This window comes from Phacochoerus africanus, chromosome 13, assembly GCF_016906955.1.
Source record: "Phacochoerus africanus isolate WHEZ1 chromosome 13, ROS_Pafr_v1, whole genome shotgun sequence".
Lineage (NCBI taxonomy): Eukaryota > Metazoa > Chordata > Mammalia > Artiodactyla > Suidae > Phacochoerus > Phacochoerus africanus.
In genome coordinates this window covers 25,703,776-25,718,031 of record NC_062556.1, presented here as the reverse complement: position 1 = coordinate 25,718,031, position 14,256 = coordinate 25,703,776, and the positions used below count along the sequence as shown (strand labels likewise).

Below are 14,256 nucleotides of genomic sequence, written 5' to 3'. Positions count from 1 at the left end.
CTTTGTATGACACAATAGCAGAAAAAAAGAGAAGAAAAGGATGACATTTGACTATATGAAAATTCAAAAGCACCATAACCAAAGGTAGGGCAAAAGATAAAGGAGGGGAGAAAACAGGACCCAAAAAAATTTTTTGAAGAAAAAAATAAACAAAACCTAGTCTTAGGTTTGGCTTACGCAGGCAAACACATGTGTTGAACTCAGCAAACACTCTCAAAAAAATATAAGTTCTTGGAGTTCTCCTGCAGCACAGCAGATTAAGGACCTGACATTATCACAGCTGTGGCTCGGGGCACGACCGTGCATGGGTTCCATCCTTGGCCTGGAAACTTCCACATGCCATGGGTGCAGCCCAAGAGAAACAAACAAACAAAACCAGCTAGAAATATTAGGCAATGTATTGTGGGTGTGCAAGAAAGACAATACAAGATGGAACTGCAAACAGTGGGTTCATTCTCAAAAACAGCCTTGGCCTCTTCAAATACTGACCAATGAACATTCTACTCTGTTTTCACTTAAAATGCTTAAACTGCAAAAAAAAAGTCATGGATTTAATTTTGCGCAAATCTTACCTCAAAAGGATAAAAGGTCAATATTGGAACTATAGTCAGTGATAAGTATGCTAAAATATTTAGATGGAAATGTGTTAATACCTGCAATTTACTTTAGATAGAAGATAAAAGTGTGGTAAAGCAAATATTATAAAATGTTCATGGTAAAATCGAGATGGTGGGTGTGTTTAAAAACTTTCAGGAGTTCCTGCTGTGGCACAGAAGAATTGGTGGGGCATCTCTGGAGCCTTGGGATGCAGGTTCAACCCCCAGACAGGCACAGTGGGTTAAGGCTCCGGCGTTGCTGGAGATGTGGCATAAAACCACCTTTCATAATAAAATGTGTAAGGAAAGAAAAAACTATTAACTGAATCAATCAAATAGCAAAATGGGCACTGGACATGAATGGGCACTTCAGAAAATGTGGCCAAATCGGAGTTCCCATCTGGTGCAGTGGTTAATGAATCCAACGAGGAACCGTGAGGTTACGGGTTCGATCCCTGGCCTTGCTCAGTGGGTTAAGGATCTGGCGTTGCCGTGAGCTGTGGTATAGGTCACAGATGCAGCTCGGATCCCACATTGCTGTGGCTCTGGCATAGGCCAGCGGCGACAGCTCTGATTAGACCCCTAGCCTGGGAAGTGGCCGTAGAAAAGGCAAAAAGACAAAAAACAAAACAAAAACAAAATGTGGCCAAACAAGAGAAGATGTTCAAAGGTATTTCATTCTCACAACCTCAGAGCAGAGAACGGCCATCATTAAAAAGTCTACAAATAGGCGTTCCCATCATGGCTCAGTGAAAATGAATCTGACTAGTATCTATCCATGAGGACACAGGTTTGATCCCTAGCCTCACTCAGCTGGTTAAGGATCCGGCGTTGCTGTGAGCTGTGGTGTAGATCACAGACAAAGCTCAGATCCCATGCTGCTGTGCTGTGGTGCAGGCTGGCAGCTACAGCTCCAATTCAACCCCTAGCCTGGGAACTTCCACAAGCCATGGGTGCAACCTTAAAAGACAAAAATAAAATAAAATTAAAAGTCTACACATAATAAATGCTGGAGAGGATGTGGTGAAAAGGGAATCTTCCTTCTCTATTAGTGGAAACATAAGCTGGTGTAACCACTGTGGAAAACAGCATGGAGGTTCCTCAGAAAAATAAAAATAGAAATACCCTAAGATCCAGCAATCCCCCTCCCAGGCATATATCCAGACCAAACAATTCAAAAAGACACATGCACCCCTATGTCCACAGCAGGACTATTCGCAATAGCCAAGACGTGGAAACAACCTAAATGTCCATCAACAGAGGAATGAATTAAGATGATGTGGTGCATACATACCACAGAATACTACTCGATTTGTGGTTGCCGGGGGGAAGGGAAGAGGGAGAGAGATGGACTGAGAATACAAAATAATGCCATTTGCAGCAACATGGATGCAACTATTGCTTCTCAAAGTGAAGTCAGAAAGTGAAGGACAAATTCCATATGATATCATTTATAGGTGAAATCTAAAATAGACACATGGAGTTTCCGTCGTGGCGCAGTGGTTAAGGAATCCGACTAGGAACCATGAGGTTGCGGGTTCGGTCCCTGCCCTTGCTCAGTGGGTTAACGATCCGGTGTTGCTGTGAGCTGTGGTGTAGGTTGCAGACGCGGCTTGGATCCCGCGTTGCTGTGGCTCTGGCGTAGGCCGGTGGCTACAGCTCCGACTGGACCCCTAGCCTGGGAACCTCCATATGCCGCGGGAGCGGCCCAAGAAATAGCAAAAAAGACAAAAAAAAAAAAAAATAGACACAAACGAAACTTATCTATGAAAGAGAAACAGACTCATGGACAAGAACAGACTTGTGGTAGCCAAGGGGAGGGATGGAAGGGGAGGCTGGGGTTAGCAGATGGAAGCTATTAGCCATGGAGGGAATAAACAAGATCCTATTGTATTGCACAAAGAACTATATTCAATGTCCTAATGATAAGCCACAAGGAAAAAGAATTTTTTTAAAAAAGAGTGTATATCAGAGTTCCCGTCATGGCTCAGTGGTTAACGAATCTGACTAGGAGCAATGAGATTGTGGGTTCGATCCCTGGCCTCGCTCAGTGGGTTAAGGATCCAGCGTTGCTGGGAGCTGTGGTGTAGGTTGCAGATGTGGCTTGGATCCCGAGTGGCTGTGGCTCTGGTGTAGGCCGGTGGCTACAGCTCCGATTGGACCCCTAGCCTGGGAACCTCCATGTGCCTCAGGTGCGGCCCTGGAAAAGACAAAAAACAAAAACAACAACAAAAAAGAGTGTATATCTACATATGACTGAATCACTTTGCTGTACAGCAGAAATGATTACAACATTGGAAGTCAACAATACTTCGATTTTTAAAAATTAAATTAAAAAAAGAAAACAGTATGTTTTATCACTGTGCAAACAACATTTACACATGTATGGTCCACATTTCAGTATCTGAAACAATGATCAGCTGAAAGGTTATAGAATGTACGCTGGTTAGCAAAATTTTTTTTTTTGTCTTTTTGCCTTTTCTAGGGCCGCTCCCTCGGCATATGGAGGTTCCCAGGCTAGGGGTCCAATCGGAGCTGCAGCCACCAGCCTACACCAAAGCCACAGCAACGTGGGATCCGAGCCACGTCTGAAACGCCGGATCCTAAACCCTCTGAGCGAGGCCAGGGATCGAACCTGCAACCTCATGGTTCCTAGTCGGATTCGTTCACCACTGTGCCACGATGGGAACTCCTGGTTAGTAAAGTTTTGATGATCTGTATTATTCACCTGTGTCATTTGGTACTGAAGTAGCTATGTGCCTGGCACCATTCTGCAAACTCAGGATATAGTCAGTTTACCTATGGACTCAAGTAAACACTTGAGGCATAGTCCCTGTCCCCATATGAAGGAAATCAACAAAGTGACATACAGGGTGACCAAGAAAACCTACTTTAGATAGGAAGGCCTCCCAGAAAATGTGACAGCTGTTTTGAGACCTCAGTGATAAGGGAGCAGCCCTGTAAAAGAGGCTGGAGAAGAATACTATCAGCAGAGGACGTTGTAAGAGCAAACAAAGGCAAGGCAAGAGGAGGAAGCGACACGGCCCTTAGCTCAGAGAGGAGGGAAGAAGTATGAACAGTGGCTAGAGAAGTACTTACCCAGAACGGGTATCCCCTTTACAATCAAGAAAAAAGATCAGAGGTCCCCGTGCTGCAGCAGAAACAAAGCCAACTAGGAACCATGAGGTGGTGGGTTCAATCCCTGGCCTCGCTCGGTGGGTTAAGGATCTGACATTGCCGTGAGCTGTGGTGGAGGTCCCAGAAGAAGCCTGGCTGTGGCTGTGGCTGTGGCTGTGGTGGAGGCCGGCAGCTACAGCCCCAATTCAACCCCTAGCCTGGGAACCTCCGTATGCCACAGGTGCGGCCCTAAAAAGCAAAAGCCAAAAAAAAAAAAAAAAGATCAAGCTAGCTTCATCCTAAAAAACCCACAACTGTTAGCACGACCCCAAATCATACAGGAGGACAAAACTGTAAAGATCTTTCCTTACTAAGTGTGTGACATAACATATCTCTTTTAAGCTTCATGAGAGAGCTTTTAAAAAGCATGTAGGACTTCAAAGTAGAACATTCTCGGGACCATTCTCCAAAGCCAATCCACAGAACACACGCATGAGAATCACCTAAAGACACACTCCTAAGTCTGACACCAAAGATTAGGTCTTCAGTGAACCCAGAATTCTCTTATTTTTTACTCCCCAGATGACCAGAAATTAGTACAGCGACACACAGACCTTTGTACCACAGCAGGCCTGACAGATTGCACCTGTGCATACACAGCCCCACAACACCGTATCCGGATTAAGTCAGTGGGATGATATTTATAATTCAACAGATCCTATTTAGGGATTCAGTAGGATGTTTAATATATGTTTCAAATATTTCACAGATCTAAAGAAGGCTTTTTTTGGTCTTTTGCCTTTTTAGGGCCGCACCTGCAGCATATGGAGGTTCCCAGGCTAGGGGTCCAATCACAGCTCCAGCTGCCAGCCTATACCCCAGCCACAGCAACACCAGATCTGAGCCAGTCTGTGACCTACACCACAGCTCACAGCAATGCCAGAGGATCCTTAACCCACTGAGCGAGGCCAGGGATCAAACCCACAACCTCATGGTTCCTAGTCGGATTCATTTCCACTGCACTACGATGGGAACTCCAAGAAGGCATTTTTTTATTCAAGCTTTTCTTTATAATGAAAAAAAAAAAAAAGAGTTGACACCCCCAACTGTCACACTCATTTACCACTCTTCTCAGCCCCCTCCACAGCCGACCTTGCTCAAAGATTTGTCTATACTCCATTTTTGCATTTCCCGCTCCTTCTTTGACTCACTGGAATCTAACCCTGCCCCTACTAGGCATTCAATCCATTCTAACCAAAGTCAATGATCACATAGAACTAAATCCAATTAAAACCGGCAGAACTTGTTTTGTTGGACTAATCAGTGCTCTCTCCTGGTTTTCCCCTAATTCTGCGCTGCTTTTCCTCCGTCTGCTCTGCCCCACATCCTCCACGGCACCACTGAACCCCAGAGGTCCTAAGAGGTCTGTGGAAAAGCTTCTTCTCACTCCAGACTCCCCCCGGGCAAACCCATCCGTTTGCAGTGTTTCACTACCAAATCGGAGTCCAAGGCGAAAATCACCTCTGGTCAATTACCCTTGACAACTCCCTTCAACCACGCTTTAAGTACATGGTACCAAATTAACAGGCCACGCTGGCAACTATACAGCATCTGAATAAATATAATGGAACCACGGTTCCCTCTGACATTCAAGCACCAGATTAAGTCCGTAACTTATATTTAAAGGGCACGCTAGGATTTCCCGCTTGTGGAGCAGTAGAAACGAATCCAACCCGTATCCACAAGGATGTGGGTTCAGTCCCCACTGAGGATCTGGCGTTGCTGTGAGCTGTGGTATAGGCTGCAGATGTGGCTCAGATCCCAAGGTGCTGTGGTGTAAGCTGACAGCTGTAGCTCTGAATCGACCCCTAGTCTGGGAACTTCCATGTGCTGCAGGTGGAGCCCTAAAAAGCCAAAAAAAAAAAAAGCACACTAAAAAGAAAAAATTAAAAAGGCACATTAAAATTTAAAAAATCGTATTTTTTTTCTTTTACTTTCACCTCATTCTACCTCCATACGCCCTGCCTTAAAGCTCAGTATCTGCCCACTCTGTTTAAGATAAAACTCAAAATCCTTAATGTGACCTACAATGCCTTATTTGATCTGATACTTGCCATTCTCATCTTCTATCACATTCCAATACACCAAAGCCCTCAAGACCTTCTTCCATATCCCAAAGCACACCCTTTCTTTCCTGCTTTGGAATATTTGCATAATGCCCCTCCCCCCCAGCCTCCCATCACTTTCCATCCCTTCTTTCTCCTGGCCAAAGCTTATCCACCCTTCAAATCCAGTTTAAATGTCATTTCCTTAGGGAAGCCTTTTCTTTTTTTTTTTTTTGTCTGTATAGGGTTACACCCACAGCATTTGAAAGTTCCCAGGCTAGGATTCAAATCAGAGTTGCGGCTGCCGGCACACATGCCAACGCGGGATCCTTAACCTACTGAGCAAGACCAGGGATCGAACCTGAGTCCTCATGGATACTAGTCAGGTTTGTTACCACTGAGCCATGATGGGAACTCCAGGAAAGCCTCTGCAATACAGTCCTTTCCATCTACTCTGTTTTTTTGTTTGTTTGTTTGTCTTGTTTGCCTTTTCTAGGGCTGCTCCTTCGGCATATGGAGATTCCCAAGCTAGGGGTCTTATCGGAGCTATAGCCACAGCCACAGCCACGCGGGATCCTTAACCCACTGAGCAAGGCCAGGGATCGAACCCACAACCTCATGGTTCCTAATCAGATTCGTTAACCACTGCGCCACAATGGGAACTCCCCATCTACTCTGTGAATGGTCCCCCTATTAATGTATCTAACACGCAAACCCACTTTTCAATTTGTCCAACCAATGTCTTTGTCTTTCCCGATGAGATGCAAAGGATCTGTCTGCCTTTTTCATTGTTATATCCCCAGCAACTAGCACCTAAACACTGACTGAATTATTAGCTTCAATGTCACTACAGATGCTTTTTACTCTTACAATTTGCATATCCAAATACAAATTTGCCTTTTAAAAATTGTGGTGTTATATATATGTGTTTTACCATCTTCACCATTTAAGTATACCGTTCAGTGGTAATAAGGACATTCATACTGTTTCCCAATCACTAGAGTTCATTTCGCAACCTATCTCCAGAATTCATTTCATCTTGCAAAACTGAAATTCTATACCCACGAAACAATTCCCCACTCGCCCTCCCCCAGCCTCCCAAATCAACATTCTACCGCTGTCTCTATGATTTTTGACTACTCTCGGTCCCACACGAAGGTGGAATCATGCATATTTGTCTTTTTGTAATTGGCTTATTTCACTTAGCACAATGTCCTCCAGATTCATTCATGATATAGCATGTGTCAGAATTTCCCTCCTTTTTTATTCTTATAAAAAAGTATCAGGAGTTCCCGTCATGGCACAGCGGAAACAAATCTGGACTAGGAACCATGAGGTTGCGGGTTCGATCCCTGCCCTTGCTCAGGGGGTTAAGGATCCAGCGTTGCCATGAGCTGTGGTGTAAGTTGCAGACGTGGCTCGGATCCAGCGTTGCTGTGGCCCTGGTGTAGGCCATCGGCTTCAGCTCCAATTAGACCCCTAGCCTGGGAACTTCCATATGCTGCGGGAGCGGCCCAAGAAATGGCAAAAAGACAAATTAAATTAAATTAAATTAAATTAAAAAATAAAAAGTATCAAATTTGTTTCAATGTCTAGTTTCATTTTTCAATTAAAGCTACTGGAAAATTTTATGTAATTTAAAATTCATTATCGGAGGTGAGGAAAACCTTAATGAGCTATTAATTACCAACAGCTAATGAAATTATTAACTGTGCATTTATAAAAGCCATGTTAAAAAGTTCCAGTTATTTAAAGGAAATAGCCTTTAGCTCCTTCTCATTTTGACATAATTTACACCTTTTTGCCCAATAACTACTATGCTGAACAAAATTTTTCCAAATGTTAAATAAGCCTTTACCTCTTGTGAAATATGACTTAACTGTTATTCTTTAAAAATTCCTCATAAGAAATTTGACATATTAATTTTCAAACCTGTTTGACCAAAAAGTATAAGGCATTGCTACCACATGAATTGAAACAAAGAACGGAAATAAAAACAAAAGTAGTATCTATATAATCAGCAAATTATCTGATCAGACTTTTTTTGGGGGTCTTTTTAGGGTTGCACCTGCGTCACATGCAGGTTCCCAGGCTAAGGGTCCAATCAGAGCTGCAGCCAACAGGCTTCGCCACAGCCACAGCAACACGGGATCCAAGCCACGTCAGATCCTTAACCCACTGAGCCAGACCAGGGACTGAATCTGCATCCTCATGGATGCTTAGTCAGGTTCACTAACAGCTGAGCTTTGACGGAAAGTCCTGATCAGACATTTTAACTACTTCACATTTCTCCTTAGCACAAGTGAGAATAAGCTGGTTCCAAGGGACTACCAAGTTTGGCCTTTTTACTGCCAGCTTTAAATCAGAATGTTACTCTACTCAACAAGTCACTTCTAAGAAAATGGCAGTGTTCATAAGTACAAAAATTGTTATATCCAGAAAGTGTTATTCTAAATAGTTAAAATAATGAGAATTCTGCATAAAATTAGATTTTAAAAAATGCAGAATGTTTAATAATTACCAGTATCTCAAGTCAAAATGAGAAAAATGCAGAAAATAGAAATACTCATTGAATATTATTTTGATCTGAGAAAGCCAGAAATGATTCTACTCCAAGAAATAAACAATTATGATAAAAGACGTAAGTAATATACTGAATCTCTTTTCAGCTAAAGCACACTTTTTTTTTTTTGGTCTTTTTGTCTTTTAGGGCTGCACCCGTGTCATATGGAGGTTCCCAGGCTAGGGGTCGAATTGGAGCTGTAGCCTCCAGCCTACTCCAGAACCACAGCAACTCGGGATCCCAGCCGCATCTGCAACCTACACCACAGCTCATGGCAACACTGGATCCGTAACCCACTGAGCGAGGCCGGGGATGGAACCCACATCCTCATGGATGCTAGTCAGATTTGTTAACCACTGAGCCACAACGGGAACTCCTAAAGCACACTTCTCATCTTAGGACAATTCTGATTTTTGCATTTTTAACTTCCTTTGTCCAGAACAGGACCCCATTTTAAGCCATTATTTGAATAGAGTTCACATTCTAAAGTCATTTTTATCCACAGGATGTTTTCATTTTTAGTACTTAAACTGCGAAAAAGGCAAACGACTAAAGAAGCCTTTGTAGCATAAATGCCAATTTACAGTAACTGTCAAGAGACTTCCACACCAAAGCCTAAAAGTTGCTATATATAGTACAGGTGAGAACTAACATGATTCTTCCATATGCTCAGACTTCATTTACTAAATACTCCTGTCATAAGGTCCAGAAAAGAAACCTTAGTGGTCCTTCCAGAGCTGCATAATTTTCCAAATGATTTTCCTCTAGTTGCAGAGCCTATTCATTCCTTCGATCTTTTTTTAGCTGTTTAGCTTTTGCAACATGTTCTTGACGTTTTTGTTTCTTCTTTTGCTCCTTTTTCCCTGGCCTCGATCTTGGCCAATTTCCAGGACAGTACAGCACTTGCTAGAAACACTGGCGTAAAGGGCTAAAATAACTGTTGTAAAGAAGCCATAGGGGTCCTTTTGCAGCCCCTTCTACAACATACTCAGCCCAAGCTTTTACATCACACATCTCTGTAGCAGTCTTATGCTTGAGTAGCAAATTTGTCCTGGGATGATTAGCCAATCACAAGGTCAGGTGACCCTTAGTTGTAGCTCTACCAGACACTTCTGAGAGAAGGCTTAAATTCTATGTCCTGGTTGGGTTGAAAAGACTGATCCTCTTGGAGTTCCTGTAGTGGTGCAGTGGTTAACGAATCCGACTAGGAACCATGAGGTGGCGGGTTCGATTCCTGGCCTTGCTCAGTGGGTTAAGGATCCTGCGCTGCTGTGAGCTGTGGTGTAGGTCGAAGACTCGGCTCGGATCCCGTGTTGCTGTAGCTGTGGTGTAGGCCGGTGGCTACAGCTCCTATTAAACCCCTAGCCTGGGAACATCCATATGCCGAGGGAAGCGGCCCTAGAAAAGGCAAAAAGACAAAAAAAAAAGAACAAAAAAAAGACTGACCCTCTGCCTTTGGGAGCGCAGGCCCGGCGGGGTTTGCAGAGAGGGTGGTCTGAGGGTATGCAGGGTGGTCCCCGCCCCACCTGGCGTAGTGGGCACAGGATAGGCGACCGCCAGGCATGGGGGCAAGACCTCGGCAGCTGGCGCCACCGGCCTCCCCTACATCGTGCCCAGAATGCTGAGCTCTGATCCCCACTCCCTGCTCACTGCCAGGCCAGAAGCCAGAATTTCCCTCCTTTTGAAGGCTGAAAAAATATTCCACTGTGTAAGTAAATACCACGTTTTGTTTATCCATTTATCCACTAATGGACACTTGGGTTACTTCTACCTTTTTGCTACTGTGAATAATGCTGCTAAGAACATGGGTGTACACCAGGCAGAATGGCCTTCATTAAAGAGCCTACAAAAAATAAATGCTGCAGAGGGTGTAAAGAAATGGGAGCCCTCTCACATGGTTGGTGGGATTGTACATTGGTACAACCACTCTGGAAAACTGTATGAAGGTTCCTCAGAAAACTAAAGATAGAGTTGCCCTATGATACACTCCTGGGCATATAGCTGGACAAAACCCTAATTCAAAAAGATACGCCGGATCCTTAACCCACTGAGCAATGCCAGGGACTGAACCCGCCACCTCATGGTTCCTAGTCGGATTCGTTAACCACTGCACCACAATGGGAACTCTGAGCCTCTGCTTTTAATGCTTTGGGGTATAGAGCTAGAAACAGAATTACTGGATCATATGGTGGTTCTATTCCTAATTGTGTGAAGAGCCACCAAACTGCTTCCTACAGTGGTTGCACCACTTTACATTCCCCATGAACAGTACACAAGGGCTCCAATTTCCTTGCATCCTCACCAACACTTATTATTTGGGTTTTTTTGTGGGGTTTTGATAGCAGCCATCCTAATGAGTGTCAGGTGGCAGACTTGCTTTTATATAAACTTTATGTGCTTTCTTTTTCTTATAAACATGTGGTTAGAAGCCGTCTTAAAATGTGCCCTATGAACTAGCAAAAGACAAATCCAAATGGTATTAATATTAAAAATGGAAAAGAAGAAAACAGTCTTTCAAAGCAGATTTTTTTTTTCTTTTTCTTGTCTTTTTAGGGCCACACCTGTGGCACATGGAAGTTTCCAGGCTAGAGGTCCAATCGGGAGCTACAGCTGCCGGCCTATACGCAGCAACATGGGATCTGAGCCGCATCTGCAACCTATACTACAGCTCAGAGCAACGCTGGATTCTTAACCCACTGAGCAAGGCCAGGGATCAAACCCATGTCCTCATGGATACTAGTCAGGTTCATTAATGCCTGAGCCACAAGGGGAACTCCTCAAAGCAGGATTCTAAAAGACAATAAAAACTGTGGTCCATATGAGATGACAAATTAATAATAATAATAATAATAATTAGTAATAATGGAAAGGCATTCCCACTCATATCTGAAATGTCCTGATGCCAGCAGCCTGCTTGAGGTTTTGAGTTCTTTAAGCGTGTGTCTGGCCTTCCAGCAGAATAATTCCCCTCACCCCTACCTGCCACCTGTGTCCTGGGACAATCCCTCCCTGTCATACTCTCCCTTCTACTTCAGCTCTGCAACTGGGTCAGTGCCTGTCCTACTCAGGGGGTGTCTGAGTGGCAGGGTCCCATCATCCCCAGTCAGTGGGGTGTTCTGGGGCCCTTGGAATAAGATGTTAGGAAAACTAGGATAAAACAAATCCCATTATAACCTTGAAAGCTGGAATTCAAGGTTTAATTAAAAATGGAAACAGATAAAAAGCTTCACACAAAGCAACATATCAACACATCTTAATCAGAAATGTATCCTGCTCTTGGGATGTCGAATCCAAAAGAAATGTTAACTAAATTAAAAGATTAAACTACAAGTAAAAATTTAAGACTACCTAGAAGACTCTGGATCTAGAAATCACTAGCCAAGTAGCATCCCCCCCCCCAATTTAAAACGAAGCAAAAAAGGAAGTTTCCAGAGTTCCCGTCATGGCGCATCAGAAACGAATCTGACTAGGAACCATGAGGTTATGGGTTCGATCCCTGGCCTTGCTCAGTGGGTTAAGGATCCAGTGTTGCCGTGAGCTGTGGTGTAGGCCGCAGATGTGGTTCGGATCCCTCGTGGCTGTGGCTCTGGCATAGGCTGGTGGCTACAGCTCTGATTCGATCCCTATCCTGGGAAACTCCATATGCCACCGGGTGCAGCCCTAAACAGACAACAGACAGAAAAAAAAAAAAAAGTTTCCAATCAAATGTATTTATTTAATAGTGAATCGTTTGCATTCAAAAATTAAAAAAAAATTACGATTTGTAAATGCACACCCAACACACACAGAAAACTTAGGAAAGAGTTGTTATTGCTTTATCAAAATTCAAATCCTCTATGCTGGAATTTTTTTCAAATAACAAAATGTTCTATATTTACGGTTACAAAAATGAATCCATGTAAAAAGTAAAAAGGAACACTAACTACCATTAATCCTAAAACAATCACTAGTCTAGCATGAAAAGGCAGATACGCATGATAACAAAGTTCTTTATGTGTAGGCTAAATATTAAACTAAAAATTTCTTTACATAAGTTCAATGTCATTTACAGTTTTTAAAGTGATACAACAATGAAACACCAGGAGTTCCCGTCGTGGCCCAGTAGTTAACGAATCCGACTAGGAACCATGAGGTTGCAGGTTCGGTCCCTGCCCTTGCTCAGTGGGTTAACGATCCGGCGTTGCCATGAGCTGTGGTGTAGGTTGCAGACTCGGCTCGGATCCTGCATTGCTGTGGCTCTGGCGTAGGCCGGCGGCTACAGCTCCAATTCGACCCCTAGCCTGGGAACCTCCATATGCCGTGGGAGCGGCCCAAGAAATGGCAAAAAGACAAAAAAAAAGACAAAAAACAATAAAACACCAAAGAAAATTAGAAGACAAAAATATATCTATCTCAAGTTTCACTGGCTCTTTGTCCCAAAAATAGACCCTGAAGTATTTTGAAAGTTACTTTCCTTACACAATATCTAAATAATACTGTTTTTTATATGGTAAATGTACGTTGTGGACCCAGATAAACATCTACGTTTTCACCATTAACAGTCTACTTCACTTAAAATTATATCACCTATAGACTAGAACATGTAAATATAGCCAAAACACTGCTATATTTACTTTGAGAAGGTTACATAAAACTAAACATGGAAAGGGTATTAGCATGTTTGTCATGCCCCACTTTTGAGAGCAATAATTCCAAGAAATATGTGAATATATAAAATCATTGACATGATATTTGAAAATCTCTCCATCACCAAAATGCAAGGTCCCCCCAGGGAAATATCCAGTAACCTAAGGGGGTAGGAGCTCAGGTGACCTGTTACCCGTCTCTTCCTCAGACTGTGACCCCAGATGAGCCTTCAGCTCACTTCTTCTCCGAACACACATTTCAGGTGCTAAATGGCTATCTCGCCACTCCAGCCACCTCTGGGAAGCATGAAAGCCATTTACAACACTAGGCTGTAAACAGCTCATCTGCTGGGAAAGTTGTATTTTGCAGAGTTCTAGACAGAACCATTTCCTGAGTTGCAAAGAGCAGACAATTTTTTTTGCAACCACCATTTCATTTTGAGTCAAGCTAGTTTACCAGTTTAATTTGTGAGCAGACTGCCCTTCTAAATAAGACTATAATAAAATCCAAATTATTTACATAAATATAACAAAGGCAATTCATCAAAGCATGGAGAATTTCTAACTATAAAATCCAACTCCACGAAAAAAGGAAAAGGAATACCAATGTCACTTGGGGGGGGGAAACAGTGGGGGAAGTTTTCACATATTCATCAAGAAATATAACTCTTGAGGATGTATGAACGATGAAATAGGATAAAAAAATACAACAGAAAAGAAATTACCATATTACAATAGGCATAAATGCCACAATGTTTTAAAAGACATACTCTTGGATGTGAAGTTTCTAGAGAAAGAAACATGTCCTCTAAAAAGAGTTCTTTTTTTTTTAATTCTTTTTTTTTTTTTTTAAATAGTCATTAGTCTCTATTATCTTTTTCCTCACCTTGTGGCATATGGAGTTCCTGGGCCAGGAATCAGATCTGAGCCACAGGTGGGGGAGCCTTTAACCCACTGTGCCAGGCTGGGGATCGAACCTTCATCCTGGCTCTGATCCTGTGGTGCCACTGCAGGAACTCCTTATAGGCATTCTTGAATTTCTTTGCAATAGTCTAAAGCCACTGATTACATTTAAATTCCATTTCCCTAAAAGCCCCAGAAAAAGTTCACCAGACAAACTAATTTCAACTTTCTCTTTAATGAGCATAACCACACATACTCATGGGAAAGAACCATAAGGAGTTCTACAATAGTAAATGTTAAATGAATGAAATTTTATTATAATTCTTGAGAATTTTAGTTTTAAGTTA

At 42.8% G+C, this 14,256-nt stretch overlaps 1 protein-coding gene and 1 pseudogene across 1 annotated transcript in view; both read right to left on the bottom strand.

Annotated features, from left to right (window-relative positions):
- Nucleotides 1-14,256, bottom strand: part of ELF1 (E74 like ETS transcription factor 1) — a 124,033-nt gene that overhangs the window by 102,880 nt on the left and 6,897 nt on the right. The gene's annotated exons all lie outside the window — the stretch shown is intronic.
- Nucleotides 8,699-9,667, bottom strand: LOC125113422 (small integral membrane protein 15-like; annotated as a pseudogene).